General features: G+C 49.9%; 1 protein-coding gene across 1 annotated transcript in view; it reads right to left on the minus strand.

Moving 5' to 3' along the window:
- Positions 1-14,401, minus strand: part of LOC133348678 (uncharacterized) — a 63,941-nt gene extending 49,540 nt beyond the window's left edge. Inside the window, exon 1 of the mRNA XM_061561620.1 lies at positions 14,282-14,401. The gene's annotated coding sequence lies outside the window, so the exon portion shown is untranslated. The remainder of the gene's footprint in view (positions 1-14,281) is intronic.
- Positions 14,402-19,338: the final 4,937 nt, after the last annotated feature.

A 19,338-nucleotide genomic window follows, 5' to 3' on the forward strand; every position in this document is an offset into this window, starting at 1 on the left:
ACGACGGAGACCAACAGCGGAGCTGTTAGCGGTGACGGGTGTAACAACAGCGTCGGCACCGTGTGGAAAGTCTCAAAGGAGGACAGCCGTGTGGGAGACAGCAACGAACCGAATAAAGGACACCAAGCCAGACATCGTGGTCGAGTCTTTTATTACATTGGTGTCGGAAGTGCAACGGCATGTCGAAGCAAGTAAGAAAGAAAATTATTCCGGCGCCAGCATCGGCTTCTTCGTCCGACGACGACGACTTCCCTCCAACCATGGATTCTGCTGGGGTGGTGGAGGAGAACCCTGCTGAAACGAGCGCGGGGACTGGAGTTGAAGATGTCGCCGCGGTGTCGGGCCCGCCAACAACATCGGACGCTGATCCACGATGGCAGCAGATGGCGGAGCAACTGGAGACTCTCAAGGACGTCCTGGCGCAGTTGAGTCATCTCGTCACGCCAAAGACGGCGACGGTGAGAGCTGAGAGTGCTCCACAGGCCACCACATTATCTTCGCTTCCGACGCCATCGGCCACGCGGCAGGAGGCCGCCATCTTGCGCGTTCCGCGGCGGGAAACCGCCATCTTGACCACGCCGCGGTTCGACGCCATTTTGAATTTACCACCGGAGGAGCCATCGGTGGAGGGCGGAGTAAAGAGAAGTCGGAGTCGCCATCTTACCACAGTCAAGGAATTCGCCATCGGCGGCGATTGGAGCGCTTTCGCCTGCAGATTCTTGGCGGCGGTCCGTTCAGCGAGGTGGACTGATGCTGAGGCCTTAGAAGTGTTGCCGACTCTTCTGGACGACGAATCAGTTAGATTTTTTTGTTCCATAAAGGCCGAAAAGAAGAATACATTATATGGAGTTTTTGAAGAAATGGCCGACGCCTACGAGCCGCCTGACGATGCGCATCGGCGATTTGCTCAACGACAACGAGCGCCCGAGGAATCGCCCGTTGCATACAGGGGTGCGGTGCTTGATTTGGCCATGGCCGCATATCCAGAGACAACACCTGACCTGCTCGAGCCTCTCATCTTGGGCAAGATGCTCGAGCTGTCTCGGTATCTTGGGATTCCCATGCCTGTGTGTGGGCATGAGAAGCTCACTTCCCGGGCGGCGGCAAAATGTCTCGATGCACAATTCAACCTCCGACGGTGGAAACAAGTCGCGGCGTGGACGGGGGGGCCCGTCGCAGAGAGTGGCGCTCTGGGTTGGGACCCTACGGAGGCGGTCTACGTGCCGAATGGGGGGGGCCCTCAGGAGCTGACGGCCGCCTCCGGTTCATGGTCGGGACGCGGTGGGCCGGGCCCGCGCGCTGCACCACCGGTACGGGGCCGGCGGGATGCAAGGCCTGCGCTTCGGCGCAACGACGTCGAATGCTTCCGCTGCGGGCGGAGGGGCCACTACGCAAAGGACTGCTGGGCCCGCATCCCGGGTCCGCCGCAACAGGAGGCCTCATCAACGGACAAGCCGACCAAGGAACCTCCGAAACAGGCAAGTCGGCACGCACCAGACACCCGGCAAGGCTTTGCACCTCACCCATCACCTTCGTTGCGCGATTCAAATGTTGTTGTGGAGGAGAGGCCATCGACGGGGCCTTGTCGCTCGGTGACGCAGTGGCGCAAGTTGGCACGGAGGGTTGTCGCGGCCGCTACGGGTTCGTCCACTGTACCGGGGTCTATACAAGGGGTGGACGTGCACATTTTGGTCGATTCCGGGGCGTCCACGACTATTATTTCGGATGTCATTTTCCATCTGTTGGGCATCCCACCCGGGGCCGTGCGGCCGGTTTACGGGTCGTGCGTCGCTGCGAACGGGGGTAGCATGGGCATCGTGGGCCAGGTGGACGCTAAAATATCTATTGGGGAGGTGTCGGCCTCGGGCATTGTGTTGATTTCAAGGTCCTTGGCAGTTCCTTGTTTATTGGGCACTGATTTCCTGGCTAAGATGCCTATTTTGATCAAAATTAATGAGAATTGTATTGAACTGCCGGGTGGCCGTCAAATCTCGTTTCTGCCGTCGTCTTGGGGGCGACCTGCTTCAGCCGCACAAGTGCAGGCGCTGTCCGTGGCATCTGTTGACATCCCACCTGGCTCACAGATGCTTATTCCCTTGCGGTATCGGAAGCCCCTGCCTGATCGGCTAGGAGCGGTTGGGGTTTTGTTGTCTCCGTCAGCCTCGAGAACGGCCGGATTGGTGCTGGTTGGGGCACAGACCATCGTCCGGCCGGATCAATTACCGTTTTTACAGGTGCTCAATGCGGGTGCGGAAAACGTCTGCGTCCCGGCTGGTACGGTTGTGGCACATGCCACGACGGCATTTACGGCTCAGGATTGTTCGCACAGCCAGGGGGTGGTTGCTGGTGTTTCTGAGCCTGTGGCTTCAGATGATCGCTGGATTGCTAACTTATGTGACGGAAATTCTTCCCTGTCCATGGATCAACGTGGTGCGCTTCACAAATTGTTATTGACGTATTCGGATGTGTTCAGCTCCAATGATTTGGATTTGGGACGCACCTCGTTGCTTTCCCATCATATTGATACAGGCGACGCTGCCCCTATTTGGTTGAATTCGCACCGAATGAGTCCCGCCGAGCGGGAACACGTTCGGGGGGCAGTGGAAGACATATTGGCTGCGGACATTATATCACCATCTAACAGCCCATGGGGCGCGCCTGTGGTTTTGGTTAAGAAAAAGGATGGCACATTGCGATTTTGTGTTGATTTTCGCAAATTGAATAAGATATCGGTAGCAGATGCGTATCCCCTGCCGCGTATGGACGACTCCCTCGATGCATTATCGGGGGCGAAGTTCTTTTCTACACTGGACCTTTCTTCAGGATTTTGGCAGCTTCCCCTTGACGAGCCCTCACGGGAGAAAACCGCATTCCGTACGCCGCAGGGGTTGTTTCAATTCAACTGCCTTCCAATGGGGCTGAATGCGGCCCCTGCCACATTTCAAAGGCTGATGGAGCTCGTGTTGACGGGGTTGCAGTGGGAGACATGTCTCATATATTTGGACGATATTATTGTCTTCAGCCGCACATTTGATGAACATTTAAGGCGGCTGGAGACGGTGTTCACGAGGATGCGCTCCACGAATTTGAAATTCAAACCAAAGAAATGTCACCTACTGCAACGGTCCGTCCGTTATTTGGGGCACATCGTGAGTGCTGAGGGGGTGTCCACGGACCCGGAAAAAACGGCGTGCGTCCGGGATTGGCCAACTCCGGCCACCGTGGGGGATGTACGTCGGTTTTTGGGATTTGCCTCGTATTATCGAAGATTTGTGCCGAATTTTGCGACGATCGCGAGGCCCTTACACCTCCATTCATTCTTGATACGGACGCGAGTGACACAGGTATTGGCGCGGTATTATCCCAGTCTAAAGGGGGCGTAGAGCGCGTCGTGGCGTATGGTAGCCGGGTCTTGTCTCCCGCGGAAACCCGCTACTGTGTCACTCGCAGGGAACTCCTCGCAGTTGTTTTTTTCCTACGTCAGTTTCGACCTTACCTTTACGGTCGTTCCTTTGTCGTGCGTACGGATCATGCGGCCTTGCAATATGCGCTTAAAATGGATCAGCCATCCGGCCAGTTGGCGCGTTGGTTGGACACGCTGCAGGAATTTTCCTTCCAAATTCACCATTGGAAGGGGGTGCGCCATGCGAACGCAGACGCACTTTCCAGATTGCCACAGCGCTCCCCTTGTAAATGTGCGTCGGGGACGCATAGATGTACGCCCAGTCTATCCCCCCCTCAGCCGCTGGCGTTAGGTGTCGAGAAGTCGGATGCTCCTATGGAACCGGGGCCGACTGACGGGGTTTTGAATCTGCCGCGGTCTGTTTGGATTCGGGAGCAGATGATGGATGAGTCGTTATTGTCCTTGCGGAAGCGATCTAAAATGGAGAATGGGAGTCCGGGTATGGATGGGGTACCGGAAACCGCGCTCCGAGATGGTCTGCTCATGTGGAGGGAAGGTCTCCAGGAGCGCTGGCGTCTGGTTGTGCCAGCGTCCCTGCGATACGAGTAGATTAGAACTCTCCATTGTGACACGCTATTACATCTGGGTGTGCAGAAGACCTTATTGACGTTGCAACGTCATTACTTTTGGCACGGCATGGCGACAGATGTCGTGGGGCACGTCCGCGCGTGCCCTGATTGTGCCCGACGTAAGCCACCTAAACATCCTTATGTGCCGCCTATACAGTCAATTCAGGTGTCTCGGGTTAATGAACTGGTGGCACTAGACATTTTGGGACCTTTCCCACCATCGGCGAGGGGTAATAAATATTTGCTGGTTGGGGTTGAGTACCTCTCCCGTTGGCCAATGGCCTGGCCGTTGCCCGACCAATCGGCCGCGACCATTGCCGACGCCTTTTTGTTCAGGTACGTTATGGACAAGGGTGCGCCTGAGAGACTCCTCACGGACCAGGGCCGAAATTTCTCTTCTAAATTATTGGCGGAAGTGTGCGCGGGCCTTGGGACTAAGAAAGTACGGACGTCCCCATACCATCCGCAAACGGATGGTATGGTTGAGCGGCTAAACCGGACATTGTCTGCCATGCTGTGCCATACGGTGAGTGAACAACAATCGGATTGGGACCTGCACATCCCGGGGGTACTTTCGGCGTACCGGATGACTCCTCATGCGGCTACAGGTTATTCGCCATTTTACCTTATGTATGGTCGGGAAAACGTGCCGCCGATGGATGTGCAGTTGGGAACCGGTGTGAGGGGACCTCGTAAACCACTCCCTGATTACATTCGGGACACTGTTCGCCAGGTCTCGGAAGCGCGGGAGAGTGCCCACGCGGCTACGGCCAAAGCCCAGGCCCGGAACGAGAGGTATGCTCGACGTTCCAAGGGGGAGTGCCCCTGGAAGGTTGGGGACCTGGCCTGGCTCCATTGCCCGCAGGTGCGGCCGGGTACCTCTCCTAAATTTCACAAACCTTGGCAAGGGCCCGTCTGCCTCATTGAGGTTCCCAACCCTCAGTCGGCGCGTGTTCAGATTGGATCTTGCCGCTGGTTTGTTCACACGTCGCGCTTGAAACCATATGTTGCTCCCCTACATGATACGTCATCTCCTAATGTTGCCTTGCCGGGGTCTGTTGCTGCCGACTCTCCCCTGCCTGCGTCCATTGATCTTGCGAGAGCGCCTGTCGTGCCTGTTCCAGACAGACCGGCCGTGACGCCGCAGGTGACGAAGAGCCCTGCTCGGAGGGTGCCTGCCAGGACTGCGGGAACTCCGGGCCATGCGGCCCTTCCGACCCCGTTGCAGGCACAGTCGCGGGACACGTCCGGGGCTAATTCTTCAGGGACACGGGACGTTGGTGGACCTCCAACATCGACAGGAGGATTACGCCCTGTCACTCCTCATACTCCGTCACGTTCCCGCTCTGCGGGTGGGCCGCCGACCGTCCGGGACGGGCCGGCGACCCGCACACGTTCTAAATCCCTTGTGTTTCGTTGATTGTTATGTTGCATTGTTGTTCTTACTGTTATAATTATTGCCTGCTTCTTGTACGTTCGTTGATTGTTATGTTGTGTTGATTGTTCTTACTGTTATATTGCATGCTTGGTGTCCTTTGGTGTGTCAAGGTCGGTTTCGCCCGCATTACTGTTGGTATTGTTCAGCCGAGGTCGGCTGGGTTTTTCTCTACGGGGGAGGGTGGTGTAATGCGGGCGCGAGCGACCTCCCGGATGTGACGTCACGGAGAGGTGGAGTTATGTGACGTGGGAGCAAGGTTCGGGTCCTTAGGGGAGGAAACCGGAAGGAGACGAGAGAGAGTGGGAGACTGAGCAAGGGTAAGGCCACGCAGGGCGAAGCCAGGGAAGAGTGGCGCCGTCGGCCAGCGGTGACCAACTAAGGGAGCAGCCAGCGGAGCTGCGGGAGGAGACAGCAGTGGGGCTGCTGGAGAGAGAGAGCGGTTGAGGAGCTGCAGGGAGTATAGCCGGGGAGGCTGTGTATGGGAGACAGCAGCAAGGCTGCTAGGAGCTACGGGAGCAACAGGGAAACAGCCGCGAGGCTGTCCGAGGCTACGGGAGCGACACGAGGAGGAGCTGCAGCGAGTACAGCCAGGGGGGCTGCGTGAGGGTAACAGCAGCGAGGCTGCTAAGAGGCTACGGGAACGACGGAGACCAACAGCGGAGCTGTTAGCGGTGACGGGTGTAACAACAGCGTCGGCACCGTGTGGAAAGTCTCAAAGGAGGACAGCCGTGTGAGAGACAGCAACGAACCGAATAAAGGACACCAAGCCAGACATCGTGGTCGAGTCTTTTATTACAATTGCAATCGCCCTCCTCTGATCTCTGCACCTGATTGGGTTCAAGTGATGACGTTGTCCTGCTCTATTTAAGACCGGAAGCAGGTGTATTGCTTCACTATTCTGGCAAATCGCCGGATGATGCTAGATGTAATTACCAGCGAAATGTCATACTCAAATTGTAAATGTTGTGAATTTACTCTCGAACACACTGGTGGGCTGAAGTAGTAACTATTTGGCGTTTTGTTTACGTGACAAATCCTTTACGAATTGGTTGTCGGGTGGTGGAGAGTTTTGACACATTTATACTTACACGATCTAACCCAAAAACTTTATTATGAATAATATTGGTCGCGAACGCTTACGTGTCAAAATAAACTGCTCTGGCTGCCATACACCAGTATCTCAAGTGATTTGTTTGATCCACATATCGTGAGGGTGACCACGGGGGACAATACATTAATTCTTACCTGCCTGGAAAAAGTGGAGATTTTTTTTAAATAATGTTTTAATTGTGACAAAAACACAGGCCCACAACAGCACGTTGTGTAGAAAAAACAAAGAGGTGACATCTTCCGCAAGGCAGACAAGCCCGACACGACTAATTCATTTGAAGAAAGGGCAGGAAATGGTGTGGGGAGGGGGGGCGTATTGTCCCATTCATGTAGGCAGATCGCATGGGGGGGGGGAACAATTATTTTTTTTAATGGGGGGAGGGGATGACTAGGAAAAGGGAGGGGGTAAGGGGTACATCCAACTCACGTAGTGGGATTCCAAGCATGCAGGGGAAAGGAATAAAGGAGGGGGGAAAGCAGGGAATGGCCCTAAAATATAACAACATAAATGCGACTATTGTGCATTAGCACTTCTCCACTACTCCGAGTCACTATTTCTGCTAGGTCCCCCAGCCCCTAAGCAGGCAAATTCATGTGTGGGGCTCATGATTATTCCAGTTAACCAGAATAATCTTTCTGGCTATAATGTTAAAAAGGTGGAGCAGAGCATATTGGTGTTTCGATACCATGCCGGGTTTTACACCCCACAGTGTCTCCTCTTACCAATAGGAAGAAGTTCGTGCCATACAATGCATTGAAAAAGCTCATTACCTCATGGCAAAGTTTTCTTAACATCAGGGCAGAGCCAGAAAGCGTGGGGATTAGTTTTTATTGTGCCCAGTGGACATCAGGGCAATCTGGTGAGACTTCCATGACTTTTGCCCTGCTCTCATTCGTCAAGTAAGCTCCGTGAATGAATTAAAATTGAATGACCTTGAGTGGGAGAGTTCTTGGCCCAGCTTTAGGGACTCGCCAGATATGGCCCAGGTCTGCGGTGGAATCTCATGGCGCACGAACATGTCCCACATTTTCTTAGTTGCTGGTCTGGTAGCATAAACCACCTCTCCCTGGAGCCGATAAGCCTCTATCAGTATGTAGCTGTTTATAGGGGTTTCCATACAACCAATGATGGGGTGGGGTGGCACAACTATTTTTTTGTTGGGGGCGACTTCGCCATGGCGTCTTTGATCTAGAGATACCTGAAGAATTGGGATTGGGGAATATTATTGATAGCTTAATTATTGTTTATGGCCAGGGCAATCCCCTCTAGGGAATATGGTTTAACCGACGTTTCTTCCCAACTCTTGGAAATACCCTGTTTTGTTGGATTATGCCAGATTTGTTTTACGTTATGCAGGCCCAGTGCCCTGTAGTATTTTCGTAAGTCTAGGAGAGCCAAGGCTCCCTAGTCTGTCGGCAACGTAAGCGAACTTGTGATTCCAGATGAAGGAGGAGATACGGGAGTGCAGCGCCTGAAGAAACTTCTCGGGATCCGTGTGAACACCATCCGCAGTAAGTATAATATTTTGGGGAGGACAATACTTTTCATTACGTGACACCTGTTTTGAAGTGAAAAGGGGACATCGTCCCAAACTGCCAATGACGTCATGGTTTTCTGGAGCACAGGGGTAAGGTTCTTCAAGAAGAGCGACTTAAGTGAAGGGGAACTACTATCCCCAGGTATTTAATGTGGGATGGGGACAATTTAAAAGGTATTAAGTCATCTCGAGGTTTGGGGGTTGTTAAAAGAGGCATTAACTCAGATTTCGCTACATTTAATTTGTACCCCGATGCCTTCCCATATTCGGACACCAGTGCCTCTAGCCGCTCTAGGAACTACTTAAGCAAGACCCGAAGTATGCGGTACTCCCGGATCTGCACCTCCTCCTGAGACTCATCCTCGGCCCGTTCTGGAATAAGTTAGGGGGTTTCCTTTCATCCAAGCATCTGTGTGGATGGACACTCTAGGTAGAGAAGGGGATCGAGGGGGCAGCACACCATGTCTGGGATAAGAGCCGAGAGGGACGGGGAAGGCAAAAAGGACCTGCATTAAACCATCTCCTCAAACGTTGGATTTTTGGGAAAATTGGCTGGTCATAGCCATTATTCTGGGTATAGGGAGTGACCCTGGATATAATCACACGTAACGGTGTAGTCTCTGTTTATGGGTAACGCGGAGTGGGAGAAAAAGGGACCAGGGGTGAAAAGGAAAAGAGCAAAGGCAACGTGAGTGGGACCTCCTGCCAGGCTTGCGCTGCGCAAACACCTCCGACACGGTCCTGTGATGACCCCTCCCGGCTACAGCTGACCAGGTCCCTCTCAACACCTCTCCAGTTAGCGCCAGCTCTCCTCTCCCTTCGGTTCTTGCCAGAAGTCCGTGCATCTCTATGCACTCCATTGCCTCTCCCGGGGAGAGTAAGTCCAGTTGCCTTCCCCGACGTGGAGCTGGGAACGGATTCATTTTCGTCCCACCAGGTCCCTGTGCAGGGGCAGGAGGTTCCTTCTCTTGGTGTCCAGTAGAGTGAGGTCTGAGATTATGAAGGGCCACTTCCCTTCCAAGAGAGTGGCCTTGGCTGCTTCTCGCTGCCCTCAGCGCCTACATGGCACTGTGCCATGTTGCAAATATGATCAAGATGAGGCAAGGTCTTGCGATGTTAGTCTCCATGGAGTCCTCCCTCCTCTCCTTTCCACTAGATAGGCCTACACAATCACTTCCGGTCTTATTGGCAGGGGATCTACAGACCCATGGGGGCTCCTGGAAGGTGCCTGCAGATTTACATTAGGGTCCCCTGAGAAGAGCTCCCTTCCACTCCCTCCAGGATGTAGTAGACCTTTAGTTGGTTCTCCCGACCCTTCACATTCAACCTGTTGAATGCTGCCTCCAGTTCTGACAGCCTAGTTTCAGGACCTTTTACTATGCCACCTGCGTTTCCATGGCGGACAGGAGAAATTTGGTCATTTTCTCCTGCTTCTTGACCCTCCAGCAAAGTTCATTTATTCTCTCTTCTAATCTATGAAGGATGTTGGCGATCCCATCCACGCTTTCCAGCACGGTTTGTAGCATCTCTTTCAAACCTTCCTCCATGGTCTCTGGCCAGATCTCGATAGGGGATTCCGGTGGGGATGATGTCTTGGCCTTCTGCTGGGAGCTCTGGTCTCCATTCAATATGGGGAAACTCTTTCCTAGTAACGAGGCAGGCCATCTGGAGTGGTACCTAGGCCTGGGTCTCAGTGGACGAGGTGCTTGACCTTTCCTTCCTTGATACCGGAGGTTTGATCATCGGAAGGCCCTTTCTACGTTCACTGAGGAAAACAAGAGACTAGAAGACTAAAAATAAATCTGTTTGGGATGATTACGGGTAGAAGTGAATAGAGGTAGGAGCGATCCGTACCATGCTGCTCACTTGGTCATGTCAGTGGAGTAGGGAAAGGAGAGCAGAAGTGTGGGAATTATGAGGGAGGTTAAATATGATCTAGGCAGAGGCATTTTATATCTGTTATTAGAGGTGTGAAGGCATAGGCAGGAAGGCCGAGAAAAAGTTAATTGCAGTAGTCAAGGTGTGAGGGAATGAACCAGGAGTTTAGCAGCAGACAGTTAGATGAGGGGACAGATTTCGCCAATGTTGAAGAGGTGAGAGTCGCACGCATGAACCGTGGCAGAGATGTAGTTGGATTTTTCTACCCGATCTTACATTTACATGCAAATTCCATCACTAGCCCCGCCCACATCGCTTATGACCCTTGGGCTACACCCATCTCAAACCTTTAGAACATTCTCCCTCAGCAGCTCTCCCGCAATTTTTTACCTGATGATGATTGCTTGTGTTGTGATCGAAACGTCGTGATTTTTATGTTATGTTTTCTACCTACGTGGCTTCACCGAAAGACCAAAAGAATGTGCTTGGAGAAGGAGGAGTTGAAGATGACGCTGAGGTTGCAAGCAGAGGACATGGGAGGAGTGAGGGGGAAGGGAGGCAATGATATGGTACTACAGGGTGGAGGGGAGTGGGGAATAGGGAAGAAAGGAATTTGAGTTTTGGAAGAACTGATGTAGAGGTAGTGGCGTTACATCCAGGATTGGACATTTGTTAATCAATCAGGAATATGGTAGGACAAGTGATTGGTAAAGGAGGGAAAGAAAAATCTGGGTGTTGTCGGTGAAGAAATGATGGGGAAAGTTAAAAAATTACAGCTTCCAGAGATGAGATACAGAAGTTGCCATGTACAGGGAAATGTAATTCACTGGGAGAATCTGTGGTGTAGAGTCAGGGCCATCTATAAGGGGGTGTGGGGTCCGGGGCAAACCGCACTGTGGGCCCCCTGACCCCTCAAACTAAACGATAAGTATTACGTCCTGTATGTGTGTTGAACTTCTTTCACACTGTACGTAGCCAACCGTGCTAATCGCAGGTGCGGGGAAGGACAACAAACTAAAGACAAAAATAAGTTCTAAAGAAGTTTATTTTCAATCTAGATGTAAAAGTGCATAGCTCCAGTGGCTTCCTAATATTGGAAGGTAGAGCGTTCCAGATGGCCGCAGAAGTGCATCAAAAAGCGTGCAATGCGGTGACCATCTTCTTTCGATGGATAGCCAAAAGCCGCTGCTGTGAGGGTGACCAGAGTTTGCGTGATGATGGTTTGTGCTCCTTGACGAGATGAGCAAGGTATTGTGGTTCATTTGTGGAAAGTATATTCTTGGTTCTTTCGGTAAAGTCACGTAGAAGGGAAATAATAAAATAATAAAAATTTAACATAATCATTTTTTTTTATTATGTTTTATTTAAATTTTTGCTTTTTATTATTTTATTATTTCCCTTCTACGTGACTTTACCGAAAGAACCAAGAAGATGAATCCCTGCAGTTACGAAAGCTTTAAATCGAAATTGTGGCAAGTACTTTGTGTGTAATGAGCGCAACCTTATAATCCTTGACCTTGAAGCACGGGCCCCCCCAAAGACTGGAGCCCGGGGTGGTTGCCCCGATTCACGTTACCTGTGCAGAGTAACTTATCTTTGTATTGATGACAGGTTGGACACTGAAGCAGATGGCAGGTTTTCAGTACAGTATTTACTCATCACCAAAGCGAAATACAGCAAAACACTTCTCTCAACAACATCCTGCAAAATGCAGGTGTGTGTGTGTGTTTGTTGATGTTAGCCGAAATGCTGTTACTTGTGCATAAATAGTGTCGATATTAGCACCGGAGTGCTGTTACTTTAGCTTGAATAGTGTCAATGTTAGCAACAGAGTGCTGTTATTTGTGCATCAATAGTTCAAGTTTGTGTCTTTCAATGTAGACAACACCCACACGTTCGAGAACAACGCCACAATAGAAATGCCATCATCAGTCAGGTAGTTTACCTCTTTACAAACCAGATGATTATATTTCACAGGACAGCTGATTAAAATGAATAACAACACTTTCCCTAAACACGTCCCTTCTCTCGGTGTGAATGTTTACATTAATGTAGGCTATTAACACTGAGGAACATAACCATGCATATTATTAAGCAATACACCTTTTAAGTACATGCTTATTCAAGGCATCATATTGATTAACTGCGATTAACTCATCAGGCAATATGCACTGCATATTTTAAGATAGCATAATCCATCTGATCTCGATCTCAACTGGAAATTATATCTATTATATATTATCTCTATGTGAGTCTATGTGACAACGTGTGAGCCTATGGGTCTCTTTGTAAGTCGATGGTGACCACTCCACTTGAGAACCCAGTTTAATTACAGGCAGTGGTTGAACCCGGATTGAACCCCAGGGTTACGCACGCCAAATGGCAATCAAACCAGCACCATTGAGTTTCTGGTTCCATGTCTCTAACACCGTTGCACTCTTTAAAAAGACACCAAGACTCGAGGCTCAAACTACAAATCACTACTATTTCTGGTTTAGTGTTTGAGAGAGAGAGAGAACACACATAGTTAGAACCTTAGAAGTTGAAAAGAGGATATCAGAAGCCCTTTATTTATATTATTGAAATGGAGCCCACGACAGTAGTTCGGTATATCCCAGAGGAAATCCATACAGAACGGTGGGAGAACACAAACTCCACACATTGCAGGAGTGTATAATATTTTCGTTGTCTATAGTCACGTGTATACACAGCATTATATGCATATTCACTTCTAGCATGGTTCTTCATAAACACATTTTACCCTATGATCTCTACTTGTAGCCACTATATACTCTAGGCATGAGTGATATTAGTGAGCACCTGTTAAAGTAAGTTGATGTTTACACCCAGTACTAGGTACTAATTTACACCTGAGTCATTCTAGCAAAAAACTCAATGCTCATATTACTTTGCAACCAAGAATGGAAATCATGTCTCTGGTTGTTGCTGCAGGGCGACTGCCTCCAACTGCCCAGTAGCGTCCTTTCCAAGCCTCCTCCATAGAGGCTGATCTTAACACTGCTTGTACCAGTCATCGGCAAGTCCACACAGCTCCCACATTCACCTGTGCCACATCAGTCCATGTCTTCTCTAGTCCATGCCGTGCCTGTTTAGTCCCCTCTATCTGGCCAAACAAGCGCTGTTTGGCATGCGTTGGCTGGGCATGTGGGCGACACGACCCAGCCAATGCAGCCTTGCCCACCGGAGGAGTTCGCCAGTGGGGATGTTTCCAGATCTTTCAAGTAATTGTGAGAACAGCCCAGTGCCCTGTCCTGTTAAAGGGATCTTAGGCCTTGACAAGATCAATAAGGCAGAGATGTAAATCTTGTTGGAACCCCCTACACCTCTGCGATAGCAGACAGAGAGATAAAAAGGCATCTGTGCAGGACCACCCTGGTCTGAAACCAAATTGCCCAGCAAGGGGATGTTGAATAATCCTTCCCAGGACCTTTCCCAGCACATTGAGGAAGGAGTTGCCTCTGTAGTTACAATTTGTGTGGTCTCCCTTTTCTAAAGAGGGGAACCACCAGGGTATCCTTCTAATCCTGCGGAACCTGTCCTGTGGTCCACAGTTGTAATGATGTCATATAGCGCATTCTGCACAGTCACCACTCTCTGTCCCTCACACCTAAACACACACACACACCTACATACACAAAGAAGACACACACAGTTACGTAATCAATGCAGACCCGTGCTGGTGAATGATAAGAGTGGCTCCTGCTTCATGCCTATCTCACCTGATCTTCCTCCTACATCTAATACAACTGGGTTAATTTCCTTTAGTTCGTATTCCCTGTTGAGACATAAGTGTACATGTGTCAATCGCACATCCCCACCCTCACCCACGTGCAGCATGTGTCATTGGCATGGTTGGGAGTCTAACCCAGGCACACACCTGCCTGTCACCCGCCTAGAACTATTGACCATAACAATCAATGACCCTTATTTGGCGGACATCCTTTATTTAACCACGTTAGAACCCATTGATAGGAGATGATGCATCAAGCATCCTCTATGATTAGCACAGTCTTACATCACAACCCCCACTCACATGAAACATCTGTCACTGACAATTTCCACGACTGAGAGTCTAACTCAGGGGTTTCAACTGCCAGGAGCTTAGGCAGGCTCCACTGAGCACAGTTCAATCATGGGCAGGTGGTGAGCTGGAGTTAAACGCAGGCCCTTGGAGAGGGCATGCTCAGGGTAAGTGACATGGCCATTATGAGCCGTGTTCTATCACTCACTGTGAAGTGTTGGTGCAGGTGCGGTCGGTACTCACAGGGTTTCTGTTTCCCTTGGATGACATGGTCTCTTGTTCCAGTAGAAAAAAAAACACTCCAGCAACCGCAACCAGAGCAGCAATGACTCCAAGGGCGATCCAAACTACATGTGATAAAGCTGGAGCTTGAGTTGGCATGGGAGTTGTATCTGTTGGTTCTATTAAACACACATGACACAGAAAGACGTGAATACCCAACAGATGCACACAATTTACATCTCCTTCCTCTTCCTGCCATTTCCTCCTCATCTTGTGTGGTCTTTGCCTTCATGCTCTGCTCATTGCTGTCTTGGGCCACCTCCGTATCCACTCCCCAGTCTCTTGAATCCGCGTTCACTACTTCTACTCCCTTGCTCTTGGCCTGCCCCTGTCTCCACCCTGGTGCCTCCACCACAAACTCATGTGCGAAGACAGTCCCATTACGGCATTTCCCCCAATCGTTTGATCTCTGTATTCTCTGTGCACCTCCTTCACCGCTAATTCCTGTCTTGAGCTATCTCCATATCCACTGCACATGCTTAATCAGCAATTAAATTATAACAATAACGTTTAGTTTTATACAGCGTTGCCATTAATCACGCATCTCAGAATCGCCGAGGACTCACAGAAGAGCTGGAATGTAGCCAGGCGGTGACATGATCGTACAAGCAATCTCTAAAATGTGAAGAAGGAGTCTAGGTGTATACACTATAGGATGTGACATCTGTGAGGAACAACAGAGCCTGTAGCACAGGGTGGATGACAATCAGTGGTTGTGAAGTTCTGGGTCTTAGGAATTGAACGAATTTGAATTATAGCTTTGGGTTATGGGGAGAATGATGAAGTAGTGGATGTTAACTAGATCCAAGGAGGACATAATGCAAGCCTGGTCCATTGTGAACGTTCAGCTGCAGATACCCAATGTCTTCCATGCTTGGCCTGTCGTATCGATAAACCGTGATCTCACAGCGATATCGTCCAACGTCATGGGTCTGGATGTTGCTGATGGTGATGGAGGCGTTACACTTGAACTCATCACCCACCCACGTCACCTGCAATGGTCTATGGCTTTTCTTTCTGTTTATAATCTTATACACCCTGTGGTCGACAAAGGTGATAACGCACACAGATAAATGATACGATTCGAGGGTGGAAATGTGTGTACTCATAATACATAGTTTAAAACGTAGGCTTTCCCGACTAATATTATCCATAACAAACGTTGTTTACTCTCCAACACACCGGTGTGCTGAACTAGTGACAAACCTTACTAATTGGCTATGTCGGGTGGTGGGTTAACGTCAAATTTATAATTACGCAATCTAACCCAAAACACCTTTATTATGAATAATATTGGTTATCATTTAAATAGCTGTCATTATTTTAAACATTATTTAAATAGTTGACATTATACATCACTAACGCTGCATTCTAACATAAAAAGATGAGCCAATATTTTGGACAATGGCTCTTGTTCGGATGAGAGATAGAGCAGAGAACTGGATACTATTACACTGGTGTCTGAAAAAAAACATGTCATCATCTTTCTAAGCAGAGGGCGTAGATAAGACTGTGCAAGTGTGATCGTGACACACCTCATCGTGTCCGTCTTTGGTCCTGAACCACTCGACCAGCATGTGTCTAATTTCCGTGATCTTGCAGGTGTAAGAGTAGGACAGAAGAACCATGCTGCTGACGGGTCTCCTTTGATTGGGTGACAACGGCGAGGTCTGTGGAAAAACTCACGATGGTTACATGAGCAGTGGGAATGAACCTCTGGAAGAGGTACTGTGCTCACATCTATTTGAAGTACAATGCTTCATGTTAGAGAACAATCTGCAGATGCAAATATCACAGAGCTACCTAAGCGTCCATTCAAGTAACGTCTGGTCCACAAAAAAAATCTCCACACACTCATCCGCAACACTGTGCCCTAAAAAATAAATGCATAGCTGTGACGTTTCAGGCAATAACCCTTCCTCAGATCTCATTAAATAGAGAGGCCAGAGAGATGGTGTGATTCGCGGTTTGAGACTGCACTTCACACCATGGTGCCTGATGATAATTCAAACTTGGAAATATTTTGTGATGACCGTTTTACTTAAAAAAGAAACAGATCTTCAAATGCTCATGGAAACTAAGTGCAGCTCCCAGCTGTCTATCTCTCTCAGACCTCTGCGTATGTGCTTTCAAGAAAGGCCACGATCCATAATGTCACCGATTATTGTTTAAAACCTCAGTGTCATGGACAAAAGTGTTGAATATTTATTTGTTAAGTCTGATCTTGATTTGTTAAATCTGCTTGTGCACCACTGCCAATGCACCATACAATCTGGACCAGACAGTAACGCCTTCATAGACTGTACCGTGTTTCCACACAGAGCAATGTTGAATGATTGACAGTGAAACAGACATATTTTAAATGTTTAAATCTTGAATATATTTATTTACGCTGGTTTACCCTGGAAATGCTCAACGAGTCTCAGCACTCTTTTGTCAGGAGGGTGCTGCCAAGTGGTCTCAGTAAAGGACGATATTGCATTTGCTTGTGGAAGCAATGCCAACGGCTGTTCCCCTCGTGGCACTCGTAGCCACCACAGCGGCCAATGGTGGCTCTGGACGGGTGATTGGGGTGAGAGGGGCTGGTGACCCCTCCACCTTCAATTAAATATCAAACTAAGCTTGTGCCAGATGCCTCGGGAGGGGACAGGCACCTATGACAGCTCTTGGTCAAGCCCCATTTTGCGGAACCAGGAGACTGAACACGCACCCTTAGAGTTCCTCCAGAAATGGCAAAAAGCCACTGCGAGTGGCCATGTAGAATATTCAAATGCTCACTATGCAGTAGAGGATGCCATTCTTCTGTCGGGAGCTATACCGGTTTCGCCTGGATCTTTGTGCTATTCAGGAGGTGCTGTGGACTAGTTCTGGCTCCATTCAATTTGAGGGGTGAACAGTCCTCTATTTGGGGCAGAAAGAAGCCAAACCACAGGGAGTGGCTCTTCTTCTGAACAGTTTAATGAAGGGGGCGATGGAGTTTTGGGGGACGGTGTGGGAAGCTGTAAGTCCCAGGCTTACACCCCCCACCGAAGATGAACATCAGTTGGAGGGATGCAGGCAAGGCCGATGAGTCAGAAGCTTTTTATGACCTCCTGTTCCAGGTGCCTGCAATGGTCCTTCTGGATAGTCATCCTTTTGGGTAACTTTAATTCCAGAGTTGGTCATGACGCAGGCACCTGGGCTGGAGTGATTCGAAGGCATGGGCCTGATAAGTTCAATAACGGTAGGAGGCTGCTCGACTGCTGTGCAGCCCATGGGTTTGTAATCACCAACAGGCGTTTCCTGCATTGACACATTCACACAGCTTCATGGATGCACGCCGGGTACAAATAGGAACATCTGCTGGTTTTTTAGTGATGGAACAGTGGATGCAGGTGAATATCCTTGCCACCAGAACCTACCGTGAAGATGATCTGCTCACTGATCATCGTCTTGTAATCAGTAAAATATGCATACCATTTTTTCACTCTGGTGGTGGGTGTCCATTTAGACCCCATTCAAAACCCAATTGCATGGTCACAGCTAACTTGTGAAACTTGCAAGCAAGAATATTATCATCGTCCACCCTCCTCTTGATGCGGAGTGAACATTGGTGAGGTTCAAGACTGTGGCTCATACAGCTGCAATAGCTGCTTTGGGTATGCGGTCCAGACCTCCCCAGAGTCTCTGACTAACAGAGGAAGTGTTCCGGCTGGCTGATAAAAAGTTACAGGCCCACACCAATCATCTACAGCATCCCACATCGGAAAATGCGGAGGCTTACCGCAGCCATTGTTCAGAGTGGTGGTGACGAGTTGCTAAGAAGATGGTATCTGCGTCAGTAGCTCGTGATCACAAGCCATTCTTAAATTCCTTCAAAACGATTACTTGCAGAGCCACACCTATCACAATCCTTAGGAAAAAGAACTGTGATTTGATCTCCGACCCTCAGGGACTGGTTTGCAGGTTTAATAAGCTCTGGTGCTCCCGATATTTAAGAAGAGGGATCACACAGACTGTAACAACTAGAGAGGTATCTTCCTCCTCAGTGTACTGGGAAATGTCCTAGCAAAAATTATTCAACATTGTTTTGCAAGGAACGCTGAGGATAGGCTTGCAGAGCCCCAATGTGGTGAAACGCCAGGGTGGACCTGCATGTACGCCATAATCTATGTTCGTTTGCTACAGGAGAAATTTAAGGAATTTTAACAGGATCTACATCACTGCTTTATTGACCTGGTCAAGGGCTATGATACCATCAATAGGACAGGGCTCTGGGTTTTCTTCGTGCTTTGGGAGTCCCTGATTCCCTGCTCACATTCATTAGGGATCTTCATGATGGTGAGCAGGCTCAGGTAAAGATTTGTGGCCGGGAGTCACAGCCATTCACTGTTTACCTCAAGGTGCGACATGGATGTCCTCTGGCGCCTAAATTATTTAACATCTTATTTGATAACGTTGTTCGAGAAGTTTTCCATGACTCTGTAATGCGAGCGTAAATGGGCAGGTCGGATGTGACGATCCTGAGAGGTAGGAGTCAGGGTCACGTGGGAGAGGGAGGAGTCAGGGTCACGTGGGGGAGAAGTTATAGCGAGGAGACAGGAAGAGATCTGGGGCAGTCGAGGGAGTGAAGAGGGGAGACCACGTTGGGTGGTCGCCGTGCCTCAGCCTGGTGGCAGAGGGGCTCATGACGGCGCCAGCCAGCGGGGTGAGGAGAGAGCAGAGTGTGCGGGGCACACAGGGCGTGCAGGGGTTGCACGGAGCAGCCGAGTAGCTGCAGACTAGCGGAGGCTAGCACAGGGCGTGCGAGGTTGCACGGAGCAGCCGAGTAGCTGCAGACTAGCGGAGGCTAGCAGAGGGTGCGAGGTTGCACAGGCAGCAGAGTAGCTGCAGACTAGCGGAGGCTAGCAGAGGGTGCGAGGTTGCACAGGGCAGCAGAGTAGCTGCATAGAGAGTGCGCGGGGCGCAAGGAGCGACAACGCTGGACCGAGGAGGAGGCCAGCGGGGTGAGCGGAAGACGAACACAAATAAAGGACCGA

Source organism: Lethenteron reissneri, chromosome 27 (genome assembly GCF_015708825.2).
Source record: "Lethenteron reissneri isolate LAM-NWPU_2019-01 chromosome 27, ASM1570882v1, whole genome shotgun sequence".
Classification (NCBI taxonomy): Eukaryota; Metazoa; Chordata; class Hyperoartia; order Petromyzontiformes; family Petromyzontidae; genus Lethenteron; species Lethenteron reissneri.